Source organism: Giraffa tippelskirchi, chromosome 11, assembly GCF_054371585.1.
Source record: "Giraffa tippelskirchi isolate mGirTip1 chromosome 11, T2T-mGirTip1v1.2.pri, whole genome shotgun sequence".
NCBI classification, from domain to species: Eukaryota; Metazoa; Chordata; class Mammalia; order Artiodactyla; family Giraffidae; genus Giraffa; species Giraffa tippelskirchi.
In genome coordinates, this window is record NC_137285.1 from 57,976,597 (window position 1) to 57,991,296 (window position 14,700).

General features: G+C 38.3%; 1 protein-coding gene and 1 long non-coding RNA gene across 2 annotated transcripts in view; one reads left to right on the forward strand and one right to left on the reverse strand.

Moving 5' to 3' along the window:
* Nucleotides 1–14,700, reverse strand: part of NR3C2 (nuclear receptor subfamily 3 group C member 2) — a 418,452-nt gene that overhangs the window by 225,323 nt on the left and 178,429 nt on the right.
* The window catches only part of LOC145527042 (uncharacterized), a 120,946-nt gene that overhangs the window by 74,459 nt on the left and 31,787 nt on the right, over nt 1–14,700 (forward strand). The window lies entirely within an intron of this gene.

Here is a 14,700-nt window from a genome sequence, read left to right on the forward strand (position 1 = left end):
TGAAGATATGTATACATACCACTGAACTGAACTGATACATACAACTGAATCATTTTGCTGTACACCTGGACCTGATGCAACACTCTAATTCAACTACCCTCCAATAGAAAATAAAAATCAAGTTGAAAAAGTAAATAAAAATAAAAATTGTGAAAAAACAAACATACTGTAAGTATTAAACCTGATTTAAGTTTTTTCCCTGAACATCAACTATCCTTACGCTAAGATGCGGACTTAGATGCTGTTACAGCGGCCTGAGACATTGAGCACTGATGGGCACTGGACCGAGCTATGGGTCCTGAGCCTGAGTTATTTAGAAATTACTGATTTCAGTATGTTTTTTGTTTATCACATTTGCAAGAAGTTGATGAAAAAACATGTTTCGTCGTGGCCTTTCTGAGCAACAGAATATGGCTTCTTTCTATAAATTTAAGTAACGAGTCCAAACTCCAGCTGCTTTTTCCCTGAGTTGCCTTCAATTCTAGAAATAATCATTTTCATCACCACCGATATTGCTCTCTGATTTGCCAACTTGATTCAGCTATGACAGCTGTGATGTAAGATTCATATGTAAGTTCACAGAGGTTTTGCAAATGGCACCTTGTATGCTACCTGCCTCATACTCAGGATTCTCACACGGGATAAAGAGGTAGTCTTCATTATTTCAACAATTTACATGTGACAGATTTAGAGAAGCTCATTGCAAAATCTATAAATTAATGACAATGTTCTAGCACTTTTCCTGATGGGGCACCATGCCATATTTACTTCAAATCTACTCAATATCTGATTTTGAGCAGAATTATCACCCTTGAAATATTAAAAATAGCTTCTTTTTATATTTAATTTTTATTTTATATGATTTACAATTTTTACTTTATTTTGATTTACAATGTTGTGTTAGCTTCAGGTGTAGAGCAAGGTAATTGATTCAGATATACATATTCATAGCTTATTATAGAATACTGAGTAGAGTTCCCTGTGCTATATAGTAGGTCCTTTGTGATTATCTATTTTACATACAGTAATGTGTATATATTAATTCCCATCTCCTAATTCATCCCTCCCACCCACCTTTCCCCTTTGGTAATCATAAGCATCTTAGTACAACATCAAACGTCCGAAGAAATGGTTATATTAACTGAATCAAATAAATTCATTCTTTACCATCTCAGTTTCTGAATAATCAATGAGGTATCATCATTTGAGAGTTAGGCAAAAACATGAAAAATAAATCCCAAATAATAAGCTTATTTTCTTAGGGTTAATTCTATAATTGTGAAATGACATCACTGCATTCAGATAAGCTTAATACCTGAAATGATCTTTAAATAAAGGTATAAGGAATCAATCAGAAAAAAAAAATCTTTCCCATTCACACCTTAGCTTTTAACAGGTAAAAAAAAAAAAATATGTCCCTTTTCAAAACACTAATGAATTTTTCTAGTTATGAGGATTTTCTTCATGGGAGCCTACAGTCTAACCTCACAAAAAAGAGCCACTCTGTCCTCACTCTGTTTGAAGGCAGGGTGACTAGAGGCTGCTCCTGTCTGTAGGCAGCACCACAAAGAGAGATTTGGTCAGAGCTGCAAAATGCTGATCAGGGAAATGACCGAGCTCCCTGATAAGCTCCGAAAAGAAGGCGCATGTGCACAGACCTCAAGAGGAATACACATGTACCCTCAAACATGCAAGAATCTTCTGCTCTGCAGGTATTCTTCATTAGGAATGCCCTCGGAAGAAAATGACAGAGGCTTTACGTAGGAGCCAGCATAGGGCACTCATCAGTCGACTTGATGACTGAGTCTGCAAAGAAATTCAGAGGCACCCTGTTGACCCCACCCCCACAGCCTTCAGGACCCAGGGATCGATGCTATACTGTTCCATCGGAAGTTGCCTATGCTCGCCTTGAAGTTCCCTACAGATCTCCCTCTTAAATTTCTCCCACTCAAGCACAGTTGGCAGGTTAAGCCGTATGAAATTGCTGTGCTCCTATGTTTTTTGACCTGCAAATCAGGCATTTCTTACAGTTCCATTTAACACATTTCTGCCACAGGCTTTAATGATGAAACTAGGGTCTATCACAGTACAGCATTTCCAAATCAATAAAATGATCATCTACTCTTATGTGGGCAACAGCATTCTATTAAGCATGGTAGTCTCAGGTCACTCAAGTATTGAAGTGAACTTTAATACTGCTTATTCCAATTGCTTATTGCAATTGCTTATTGCTTATTCCACACCCAGACCACTGAGTTTCCTTCCATTATCATATTATCCAGCAATCTTGGCTATTATTCTTAAAAAATTGTTGTGTCATATTTTGTTCATTTTTCTGATCAATTTCATCACTTTTACTTTTTTTCAGGTGCAATGCTAGTTTAAAAAAGTTAATAAATAAAACTGTGTGCTCGTTTCCTGACCTAACATGAACAGAACAATGGCAGAATCCTGTGTACTTTCTTTGGGGATTTATTATTCTTAGGGTTTGATGTTTGGGGCTGTTTCTTTGATTGCCTCCCTCCAAAAACACATGATGCCCAAGGTTTCAGAAAGGCTCCTTTTGGCTAGCAAAGATCATACGCACCCATGTGCTGACTCAGTGTTGCTCCATGAGGTATATAAAAATACAAAGTTACATAAAACTGCATAATTTATTTATTTCATGAGCAACCATTTTGTTCAGATATCTTTTAACCTACTTTAATCCTAAGGAAAAAAAATAAAGGAAAAGCTATCTACCAAATACTCTGCTTCTTCTTCCTTTCCTTTCCGTCTCTGTCTTCTGTCTCACTTCCTCCTGCCTAACCCCACTATCGTACATATTTTGGCTTTGAGAAAAAAGCTACCACCATCATCAGAAGTGTGAATATATTTATTTGGTCTTCATAGAGCAGACATTAGCACTTTCCTGGTGGCTCAGCGGTAAAGAATCCACCTGCCAATGCAGGAGACATGGGTTCAATCCCTGGGTTGGGAAGATCCCCTGGAGAAGGGAATGGCTACCCACTCCAGTATTCTTGCTGGAGAATCCCAAGGACAGAGGAGTCTCGTGGGTTACAGTCCATAGGGTCACAAAAGTGTTGGACATGACTTATCAACTAAACAACAACAGTGCAAACACTAAACGTGCTTAAATATTTACACTGAAAGGGTCATTTAGATATTTGCCAGTAGTGGACCCACCTTTTCTTCTAGCTACCTTGCTTATACTTCCTTCCTCATTACCTCCACATCTCTCTCCAAGCCTAAAGGTCATGTGCTGTGAGCAATAAGTAGGTTCTGAACAACTGATCTGTCCCTCTTTTCATTTACTCGACACCATTGCTAAGCACCTAGCACATGCCAGGCATTGTTCTAAGTCCTTGACCAGTTATCAAAATCCACTGAAATCCCTGCAATTTGAAGTCATATTTTTGGACAGAAATGAGGGTGGTATGGTCAGGGGAGTGGACAAATCTCTATTGGAAAGTAGAGGAATACTGATATATGTATTAACTTCTGAGTCCACGTGAAATTATTTTCCTCACTCTTACAAAATATATCAAGCTTTCTTGAAAGAGTGCTCCCTCAAACACAAGAAAAATAAAAATGAAAAGTCTAGATTTAGTTAACTCAGTGTAACTTCTACTTCTTAAAACTGAGATGAGAGACGTGAGATTAAAGAAAGTGCCCCCAAGAGTACTGAATCAGGATTTAAATACACACTTTCACTGTTTAGTCATGGTGTGTGTGTGTGTGTGCATGTGAAAATGCCTCTGGAATTTGTTTAAGTAAATATGCCAGTCTTTCTTGCTTTCAGTGAAATGTGGTTGTCCTTCAAATAAAAGGTACTCATATTTTTACAGTTGGCATTAATACTACATTTAATTATCTTCCAAGGTTGAGAAAGTCTGTACTTAACGAAAGACAACTGTTAACTTACACCAAAATAACTTTTATCATTTTCCTGACGTTCTCAAAAGCAATCACAGAAGCATTTCCCATAAGTTTAAAAAATCAAGTTAGGCTTTTGCCTTGGGAACGGATCTGAGAAAAGATGAAGAAGGTTTTTGAAATGAAGCAAATGGCATTGATATCAAAGCAAATGTGACATTGTTTAGTGGTCAGAAGTAGTTCCACCAGAGCTGGTGAAAAAAATTTCAGAATGCCTAAAAATAGTGATGAAAGGTGGTGATGTTGAGGAAGGGCGTTCCTCTGGTTTGAACAGCAACAAGGCGAGAAGCAGTGGACAAGTCACTTAGATCTATCTTACTTCAAAAATGTCTCCATGTCACTACTGCTGCAGGAGGAGAAATAGACGGAAGGCCACGATACCACCCTGATGACTGATCGCCAGAGGTCTGAGGGAATGATTGGCCTTTCTCTATTACAGGGAATTCCCTAAAATAAGATTTACTAAACCTCCTGTATTTTATCTCAGTGCCATAGAACTAGGATTGCTAGATGTCCTGACTTGATTTCAAGGACACTGCATATATCCTCTTTCAAAATTGTACCATAAATACCTGTCTGTAATGAAAATTTAAAAATCTGTATCATTATTCCCTCTCTGGAACTTGAAACACTCCACCAATTTCTTTAGTAAAGATTAATATAAAATATTTTCAAATAGAGGGAACATAATACAGATGTGTTTGAAAGCGGAAGTGTTAGTCACTCTATCACCTCTGACTCTTGGCAACCGCGTGGACTGTAGCCCACCAGGCTCCTCTGTCCATGGAATTCTCCAGGCAAGAATACTGGAGTGGTTAGCCATTCCCTTCTCCAGGGGATCTTCCCCACACAGGGATCGAACCTGGGTCTCCTCCATTGCAGGCAGATTCTTTACTGTCTGAGCCATTGGGGAAGCCCGTCACAATGTTGGGACAGATAAACCCTGTGGTGTCAAAGTCTGCCTCACCCAGGGAGCCTCCCCAACTTCCCCGGGGGCACTGTAGCCCTGCCTGCGCTGGCCGATGGCTGTGCTCAGCCCAGACCACTTTACAAGCAGCAAAAGACAGGCCAACGTGTTCAATAGGCAGGAGGAAGCTGGTGCACGGGAAAAACGGCAAGTTAATGCAGGTGAGAAAAGCTTTAAAAAAATAAAACAAAAGCATGTAGCATAAACTTTCCAAATATGTTAAGTGTTTGAAGGGAACTACAGTTAAGAACAGATGGACAAGATGGCCAGAGAGACAAGGGGCAAATAATTTATTGGAAGTCTAGAAGGGTGGATATATACAAGTTTAGTCAGGATAGTTACCTAGACATGGCCCATATTTCCACGGGAAATAATGGTAGGAATTGATCTGAGACAGAGGGAAACATAATTCTGAAATATGTGTTCAAGTTCACTGTTTATCTTCTGGGCAGAGAAGACTTTGTTTATTGAAATAATTATAGCCATACTAAATGGAAAGATTATGATAAAGTGATAATGTAAGAAGTTAAAGGCAGAAGAAAGGATGTGTTAGGACAGAAGAATTTTCCACCATGTTTGTAAAATAAGAATATAATTTTGTGAATTCTAAAATAAAGTTAAAAATTTGGTTCACTTTTATTTTCAAGATTTAAATTATAGAAGCACTCAGGAGTTTATGAGGGATTAAATTTGCTATAAAGTAGATTATGCTAACGTTATATTATAAACTATATGAAAAATATAAAATACATAAAGAAATAATGTATGTATATAAAATGTACTTATGTACGTAAAATGATAATGAAAACAATTACCATATGCCATTCATACAACTAATAAGAAGAAAATCTGGATTTTTCCAAAAGTCAACAGAATCCAAGCAACTCTGAACAAATTTCTAATTCAATTTATAATTCCTGCAATAGGGAAAAGTATTTCAACAGGCTTATTTAAATAAACCATTATATATTAATAATATAAAATTGATTGTAATAGACATGGGATCATTTGGTTTGTGCGATTTCATAGTCCTACTTGATTATTATTCATAATCTTCTTTTTTCCTTAAACAAGTATTAAAATCATTCTAAATAAACAGAGTGTAGTGAACTCAATGGAAAGTTTTCACCTCACTCAGAACCTTACAATCCTTACAGTAAACACCTGAGGAGAGCCTTCATGCGTTTCGCCTGGGGACGCGGGGGGGGGGGGGGGGGGAAGGAAGGGCATACGCCCCGTCGGGGGAGACTGCTGGAGTGAGGTGCTATTTTGTTGATGATTTCCTGTGAACTACTGGAATTCTGCAAACAAATTAGTAATTGTGGCCTCTGATTAACTTGGATATATTTAAGTGTGTGCTTTTGGGGTGTTTTTAAAATGCACACGACTGTGATGCAATGGGTCTTGTGCTGTGCATTTTATAGATCCTGAAGTTGACCCAGAATCTAGTAATGAGAGACCAAAGATAGGGGAGTTTACACTTATTACTCACAGTTGCAAAAATGTTAAAGATCTAGTTTTAAAGAGCTAACCAAATAATGGCATTACAGTAACACAGGGACAAGGACTTCCTCTTCCTAACAATAGGTACAGTCCTAGCAAACCTCACCCAAAACCAGAGGATTACCACGTGGTAACACTCACATATGGTATTTGTTCAGCATGTGTGACTGGATAAAGTGGATAAGGATGGACACTCCCCTCTTCCCCACAATTAGCAATATAGGCTAATGCCATTCATTCACAAGGGTACCACAATTTCCTATTATTTGTTCAAGAGAAACAGTGGTAATATTCTAGAGAGGTACTGTATTTCTTTTCTGTCATGAAATGATTTACTGCTGAGTTATGACATTAATATCATAAACCAATGATAAATTTCTCTTTTATAAACAGTTTTAAGGATACTGACAGCCATTTTTAACTCTAGTTAAAATACCTAATTACATGTGTTTGTACATTGTTTCAAGTAAGATAAAGACTGATCATAATTTACTGTGTGTTGACTGACTTGATAATACCATCTAATAAATTTATTTCACTTGATCTTTAGAAGTAAATATCCAATTTCTAAAAGGAATGAAAACATTCATAAATAATAGTTTTTGGATTGTTCTTCAATAATCAAATATTTTAGGGGAATTAGATACATACTAGCAACTTAAAGATCAGCATTCACCTCACTTTTTGATAAGTGTTAGCATAAAATCCTACAAAATGGAATATTTTCATATTAAAAGTTAAAATTTCAGTTCTGAAAGAATTCTAGTCTCCTATGTTGCAATATTAAGCAAAATAATGAATACCCAAAGAAGACATTTAAAGACTATTGAAACAATATCAATTATCGCTATACAGAAAATAATATGTCCTGGAATCATCATGGCTATGGGTCATCCTCATAGGCATACGAGGTATATCACATGATTTTAAATATTACAATAAAGTATCTAAACATCCTCAAACTAATCTACATCAAAATCATATCTGTTCTTTTATTTATGCCATAAAGTTCAAGCAAGTAACAGGAAATAAAAGTTTTACAAATGGTGCCAAATTTAAAATCACCCCCACCTCTGGAAGCCTGCCGCCATTCCCTACCCCACCTCAGCACTCAGGCTGGAAATCCTGGGAGCTTTGTGACAGCGGCTACCCTAGGGACGCAAAGCCTATTGGAAAAGTCAAGACTTGAGAAGGTAGGAAACACCTCTATACCTACAGAACCTCATAACAGAAAAGTCCACAACTTCAGTCATCCTCTAAATCAACTTCCTGGGAGCCCAGGTGTATTTTCTAAAAGGAAATGAAAAAAGATTCCTAGCATCTCAGAATGGAACTCTATGCTATGGATTAACATTATTTAGTTAAGGAACTATCTTTAAGGACTTGCTCCAAAAGACCTATGGAATCAAGTTTTGAGATATAACTTATCTTGTAAGTTGAAAACTGCTTGCATTCAGATTGTCTAAATAATGTGTAAAACTTTCAGAAGATTCTGGTCTGATTACAGATGATAACTTTGGGAAGACTGAAAACGCACCCATGAACATAAATAAAACATGTTTTGTTTTGTTTTTTTAAGTTTTGGGTAATACCTGGCTTTTCTCCCCTACCACACCCCAAACACTTCACTTCTCAAGAAAGCTCAGTATTTCTTATGACCTTGTCAGGAAATACCTCCTTAAGAAACTTTACCTATTGAGAACTACACTGAATACATGTATGCACATATATAACACACATAGATCACCAAATTTCATGCTACTATGTAAACAAATATGCATTCTCTAAAATGAAACTTACTATATATTTTTAAAACATTTTGGCTTTATCTTGAATTTTAAACCCAAGTACTGTCAGATATGCAGATGACACCATCCTTATGGCAGAAAGTGAAGAACTAAAGAGCCTCTTGATGAAAGTGAAAGAGGAGAGTGAAAAAGTCAGCTTAAAGCTCAACATCTGGAAAACTAAGATCATGGCATCTGGTCCCATCACTTCATGGCAAATAGAAGTGGAAACAGTGGCTGACTTTATTTTGGGGGGCTCCAAAATCACTGCAGATGGTGACTGCAGCCAGGAAATTAAAAGACGCTTACTCCTTGGAAGGAAAGTTATGACCAACCTAGACAGCATATTAAAAAGCAGAGACATTACTTTGCCAACAAAGGTCCGTCTAGTCAAGGCTATGGTTTTTCCAGTAGTCATGTATGGATGTGAGAGTTGGATGGTGGAGAAAGCTGAGCACTGAAGAATTGATGCTTTTGAACTGTGGTGTTGGAGAAGACTCTTGAGAGTCCCTTGGACTGCCAGGAGATCCAACCAGTCCATCCTAAAGGAGATCAGTCCTGGGTGTTCATTGGAAGGACTGATGCTAAAGCTGAAACCCCAATACTTTGGCCACCTGATGTGAAGAGCTGACTTATTTGAAAAGACCCTGATGCTGGGAAAGATTGAAGGCAGGAGGAGCAGGGGACGACAGAGGATGAGATGGCTGGATGACATCACCTACTCAATGGACATGAGTTTGGGTAGACTATGGGAGTTGGTGATGGACAGGGAGGCCTGGCGTGCTGTGGTTCATGGGGTCGCAAAGAGTTGGACACAACTGAGTGACTGAACTGACCTGAACTGTCAAAGGGAAAAAAAAAATCAAGACTGGTTTCTTGGCTTGTAAAATAACTAAATTTTACCCTATCATGTTAGTGGAAATGTTTCAGAAATTGTGATGCTAAAACTAAAATTGATTACATTAGACCAAAACTTGGTGGAAAACAGAACACTAAATGAGCACAATCTTTAATTCCTTTTCTTCGTATTACTGGAAGTACTATAATGATCAAGAATATGCATTTTATGCCAGACTTATGGAAAGAGGAGGAAACAATACAGTCTAAAGACTCATGCTGCTGCTGCTGCTGCTAAGTCGCTTCAGTCGTGTCCGACTCTGTGCGACCTCACAGACAGCAGCCCACCAGGCTCCTCTGTCCCTGGGATTCTCCAGGCAAGAACACTGGAGTGGGTTGCCATTTCCTTCTCCAAAAGACTCAGGGCTAACAATTAAAATATAAAATACGTGTAATGCCTGGCTCTATGTCTTCTAGCTCAGACTATCAACCATAAAAGGTCCAGTGTATTTACCAAAAGGTAATGTACATGTTGACAACCATATACACAAACATAAAATGTGTCTATTTTCTTTGATGTAGGATGAACTAAGACTTTAATTTGAATCAAATCAAGTACTGCCTCCATTACCTACCATATTCTGTAAAGTAGCAGTTTTAGCTGGCCTCAAACTGACAAAAATATCTTATTTTAACCTTAAAATAATTGGTTTACATCAGAAAAAATGAAAACTTAGTTACAGGAGATAAGTGTATTCTTTAACAGAATTTCACTGAGTTCCTATGGGAGAATAAATCTGGTTTTCAATAACTGTTCAAAGAAATTTTAAACCATAATGTGTTCTCACAGTTTTTCTGAAGTGTACCTTTTGCTAACCAGTGTAAGAGTTAATATGATCCTACTTCCCCAGAGAAATAAAAATGCCGTGTTCTGCAATTTTTCAGTTTATAAATACAGTTATCTGCTCAGCTAGAAGGGTTAACATAGGAAGAAAGTTATGAACGATACCAAAACAATGTCGGTTATAGCAAAGAAAAATTCAGTGTACTTAGAGATGCCAAGAATGGGATAGACAGTGCTTTCAGGCCTAGTATATCCAGAAACAACTAAGTCTGTTTCAGGGTAAATGTATGATATTTTCTCTGATAAACCCATTTTAAGGTAAGAGAAACAGATTCATATGCATTAATTCCCCTTGCATGATAATTTTGTCAAGGAGGAAATGGCAACCTACTCCAGCATTCTTGCCTGGAGAACTCCACGGACAGAGGTGCCTGGCGGGCTATAGTCCATGAGCTCGCAAAGAGTCAGACATGACTGAGTGACTAATGCAGACAGATGCTAATTTTTGATATTAAAATGAGTTTGAGACAACGAGTAGAGGCGAATTGGGGAGCCACTTCCTTGGGAACTCCACTCAGCCTGCACCCCCCTTCATTTCCACTGACACTTCATCCTTTCCTGCTCCCCAGCTCTCTGAGCTCAAGCTGTCACGGCTTTGACATTATCTGTGTTTTCCTTTTATCCCTTTGTTTAATCACGATCCTCAAAGGAGAGGAGACAGACGATGACACTACCTAGTTAACCCCGTGGGGAAAAAGTGGGGAAAAGATGAGAAAAATTTCATTTTCCTTTATAAAACTAGTGCCCCTCATTACATGAAAATGCAGGGATAACTGCTGAACTCCAGTTAACTGTGTATAAATGAAACAAAAATTTCAATTCAGTCAAACATTACTGAGCACATTCTGTAATTCTATATATTGTAATTACTCTGTCTTCTTTCCTATTTAAAAAAAAATAAACCTTTTATTTACATTTGGGTACTTTCTGTCATTACCAAATATTTTTATTTACATTTTCTTCTTCATGATTAAGAAAATTCAACTGCAAAACATTCAAATATTTGTGTATCTTCAACCTTCAAAAAGCAGAGTTTCCTCAGTTATTTCCTACACTTTATGCTTTCTCAATGTACTAAGTTCCAATCTTTTCCTTAGATCCACTGCTTCTTTCTGCTTTATGCCTGATGAAGAGATCTGGTTCAATATTAACATTCTCTGAATTTTCACCTTTTTTACTCGCTACACCTCTCAATTCAGTCTAACATATTCAACAAGCATCTATGCTATGCACGGCATGGTGGTAAATGTTTTGGGAGATGGAAAAATGATTGTCTTTTCAAGTAACTAACAGAAGTACAAATATGTGTAAAGGTAATTATATACAATATTTATTAATGCTATATCACTTACAGAAATTGTATCACAGAGACAAACTAGGAAGAGATTAATTCATTTAGAAGCAGCAATACCTGAGGTGGGCCTTAAAGCATACATTTTCATTAACTAATCTGAATATCTCTCTTAGATTATTTGTTTACTACATGGTAGATTCAGACAACAATGAAAAACAGAAGCATTTTATGCAACAGCAATATTAGAAGAAAATGTGTTATTTTCAAAATACTGCAGCAAGTCTGACATATACCACAGCATAAGAGTATGTGCAGTAGAGATACAAGTCTAAAAGTCAAATAGGTTATTCCTTCAAAAAACATCCACTGAACAGGTTGGCAGGATACAGAGAGGATGGTGACAAAGGCCCTGTTAGGGAAGGAGCATGGAAGCAAAGAGAAAGTCCCAGATTAAACTCTGGGTATGTGTATGCGTGCAGATAGCTGTAGAAAACCAAAGGGACACAAATATCAAGGAACCTGTCTAACACTCATTTGGCAAGAGTAAAGAATTCCAGGAGTGGAGATGAAGGAAGGAAAACAGAAGTCAAGGAAAGATTGGGGTAGGTGAAGGACAGAGCAGCAAAGAAGAAATACAAGGTAGACATAGTGAAAGACGGCCGTTAGAGGCAGAGTGGATTTACAAGACCAAGAAGAGAAACAGAGGCAAGTCTGGAAGGATGAGAGTTAAGGACTCTGCAGGGAAGAGAGAGACAATCATAGAAGGAAAAGGGAACACAGAGCTGAGAAAGAGAGAAACCACACTAGCGATCTTTAAGGAAAAAATCAGATATTTTATGTGCTACAAGTGGAAACATATCACACGTGAAAGAAGTAAACAGAGTATATGGGTCACTTTGAAGATAAGGAGCATATGAAGGAAGACAGCTATAAGTGAACAAAAATGAAAATAACACTGCTTCAGAATATGATCAGGTAAGCCAATTTTAGTCATCATGTACAACTGGAAGGATCAGAAAAATACAAACACCATAGGTCAGTCTCAATTTTATAGAAATAACATTACAAAATGGGTAAGGCTTTTCAAAAGAATACTAAATTTTAAATAGATGATACCAGTTTTATAAACAGCATTTCCTTTATATCAAGAGATATTTTTATAAAGAATCCATTAATAAGGGGAACACATGTATGACAGTGACCCCAAGAGCCCAGCATGTTCTCCCTCATTGTGACTGATGCTGACAAGCGTTTTAGGATTCCTGAATGACTATCAAGAAATTTTAAGAGTATTAAAAACCTTAAATGCAGATGACTGTCATTTTTCAGTTGAACTGCATGCCTAGCCAGGTTCAGTTCCTTATCGACCTTGTTCTGTAACGCAATTGGCAAAAGGTACTGTTAATTTCTCTCCATTTTCACAGTATAGAAGAAAAGTGCTAAAATTATGTCATCTATAGCAATAAAAAACCAGCCACCTACTATTCAATTCTTGGTTAATTCATAACTGTGGCTAGGACAAGAAATAACTTAGCTCATTAATTCATATTTGATTACGTCAGTTTCTGGTAAATCATTATTCAGGGAGTCACGGCAAAAACTCAAAAGCACATGAACCTCTTCAGGTCACATACAAGACTACTAACAGTGAGGACGGTTATCAGCCCATCTCTACCCATGTGAGTAATTATGACTTCCAAGGTGTTCCTATATCGATCCAATTCATTTTAAGGAATATTCTATTGATATTCTACTACATGAGAAACAATGTTGTGGAAAATGATTGGACAATGCAATAGCACAGGGATGGAGCACTAAAGGGGCCCCTAGGAGGGCTCAGTGTGCACATACCTCCCTCTGTTGGTTGGTTGGTTTAGTCGCTAAGCTGTGTCTGACTCTTGCGACCCCATGGACTGGAGCCTGCCAGGCTCCTCTGTCCATGGGGACGCTCTAGGCCAGAGTACTGGAGTGGGTTGCCATTTCCTTCTCCAGGGAATCTTCCTGACCTAGGAATTGAACCCGGGTCTCCTACATTGCAGGCAGATTCTTTACTGACTGAGCTATGAGAAAAGCCCAAAGATGACTCTTTGTGACCTCATGGACTATACAGTCCATGGAATTCTCCAGGCCAGAATACTGGAGTGGGTAGCCTTTCCCTTCTTCAGGGGATCTTCCCAACCTAGGTCTCCTGCATTGCAGGTGGATTGTTTACCAGCTGAGCCACAAGGGAAGCCCAAGAATACTGTAGTGGATAGTCTATCCCTTCTCCAGTGGATCGTCTCGACCCAGAAATCAGACCAGCATTGCAGAAAGATTCTTTACCAACTAAGCTATCAAGAACCCATATTTCCCTCTACTGATCCTTATTTCTCTGGGTTCTTCTTTGCATACACGTGTCTCCCAGAAGCCTCATGACTTCATCAGAGTACAAGCTAACTTTGTCATCTTTGGCACCCCAGCAAAAGGTCTGACGTATCTTGATCCTCAGTACGTGTTTCTTTGACATTAATGCATGAATGAGTGCAGCAAAGAATCATGAACAGTCTTCAGATCTTCATGGCAGAACCAAGTCTGGGTCCTGCCTAAACGATCATTACTTTTATCTAGAGGAATACTAAATTTGCTTCTTTTTGTAACAACATCAGGTAGGTGAATACGTACATTTAGGTTATTTCCATTAGAATTCGTGCTAGTTCATCTTGCTGTCCAGATACGTACTGTGACAGCTTTCCAACCAGCTAGGAAGGTGAATGTAGCCATGACTTTCTGTCTCGTGAGCCAAGTTTCATTTGATAATGACACACAGAAGCTCCAGTGAGTGCGTGCTGCCATCAGATGGCACACTAGCCCACCACACTGTGATCCCAGCCCAACTGCCTAAACCTTCTGACCTTCAAGGGGAGGAGGAAGGAAATTGACACGCGCTGAACTGAAAAGCACTGAGGGGCTGGAGTCAAAGCGCATTCTTTTCTTTTCATCCTGCAAACAAGTCTTTCTGCTATAGACAGTGGTTCTCATTTTATAGATGAAAATCTCAGGCTCAGAAAAAGTGAAATATGACTACTCTGTGTTTACAGAGTGAGTACCTGGAGGAGACAGACTTGAACGCAGGTGGGTAAGACTAAGAAGCCACCTCTCTCTTGACATCTCTCTCAACTCTACAACACAGAGCTCATTTCCAAAGTCCAGATGGCTTGAGCTCAGCTACAGCAGCTCTAAGAGTCCTGCCCTGGGGCTGTCATGTGTTTATTTCAGAGTCCTCAAAGTGAATTGAGAACGTCAGAAGGGAACAGGGTCCAGGATGTTTCCTGCTCCAAGAAGGTAGCGCTTTTCCCTTTGTTGCATGGGATGAATGCATTAAAAATAAAAAATGCTCAGGGCTTCCTGATCCATAACTTACATCACAGAAGACAAAGGAGAAAAATAAAATCTAAAGAATGAGGCTGAAGTTGGGCAGATACTAGGGGTGCCA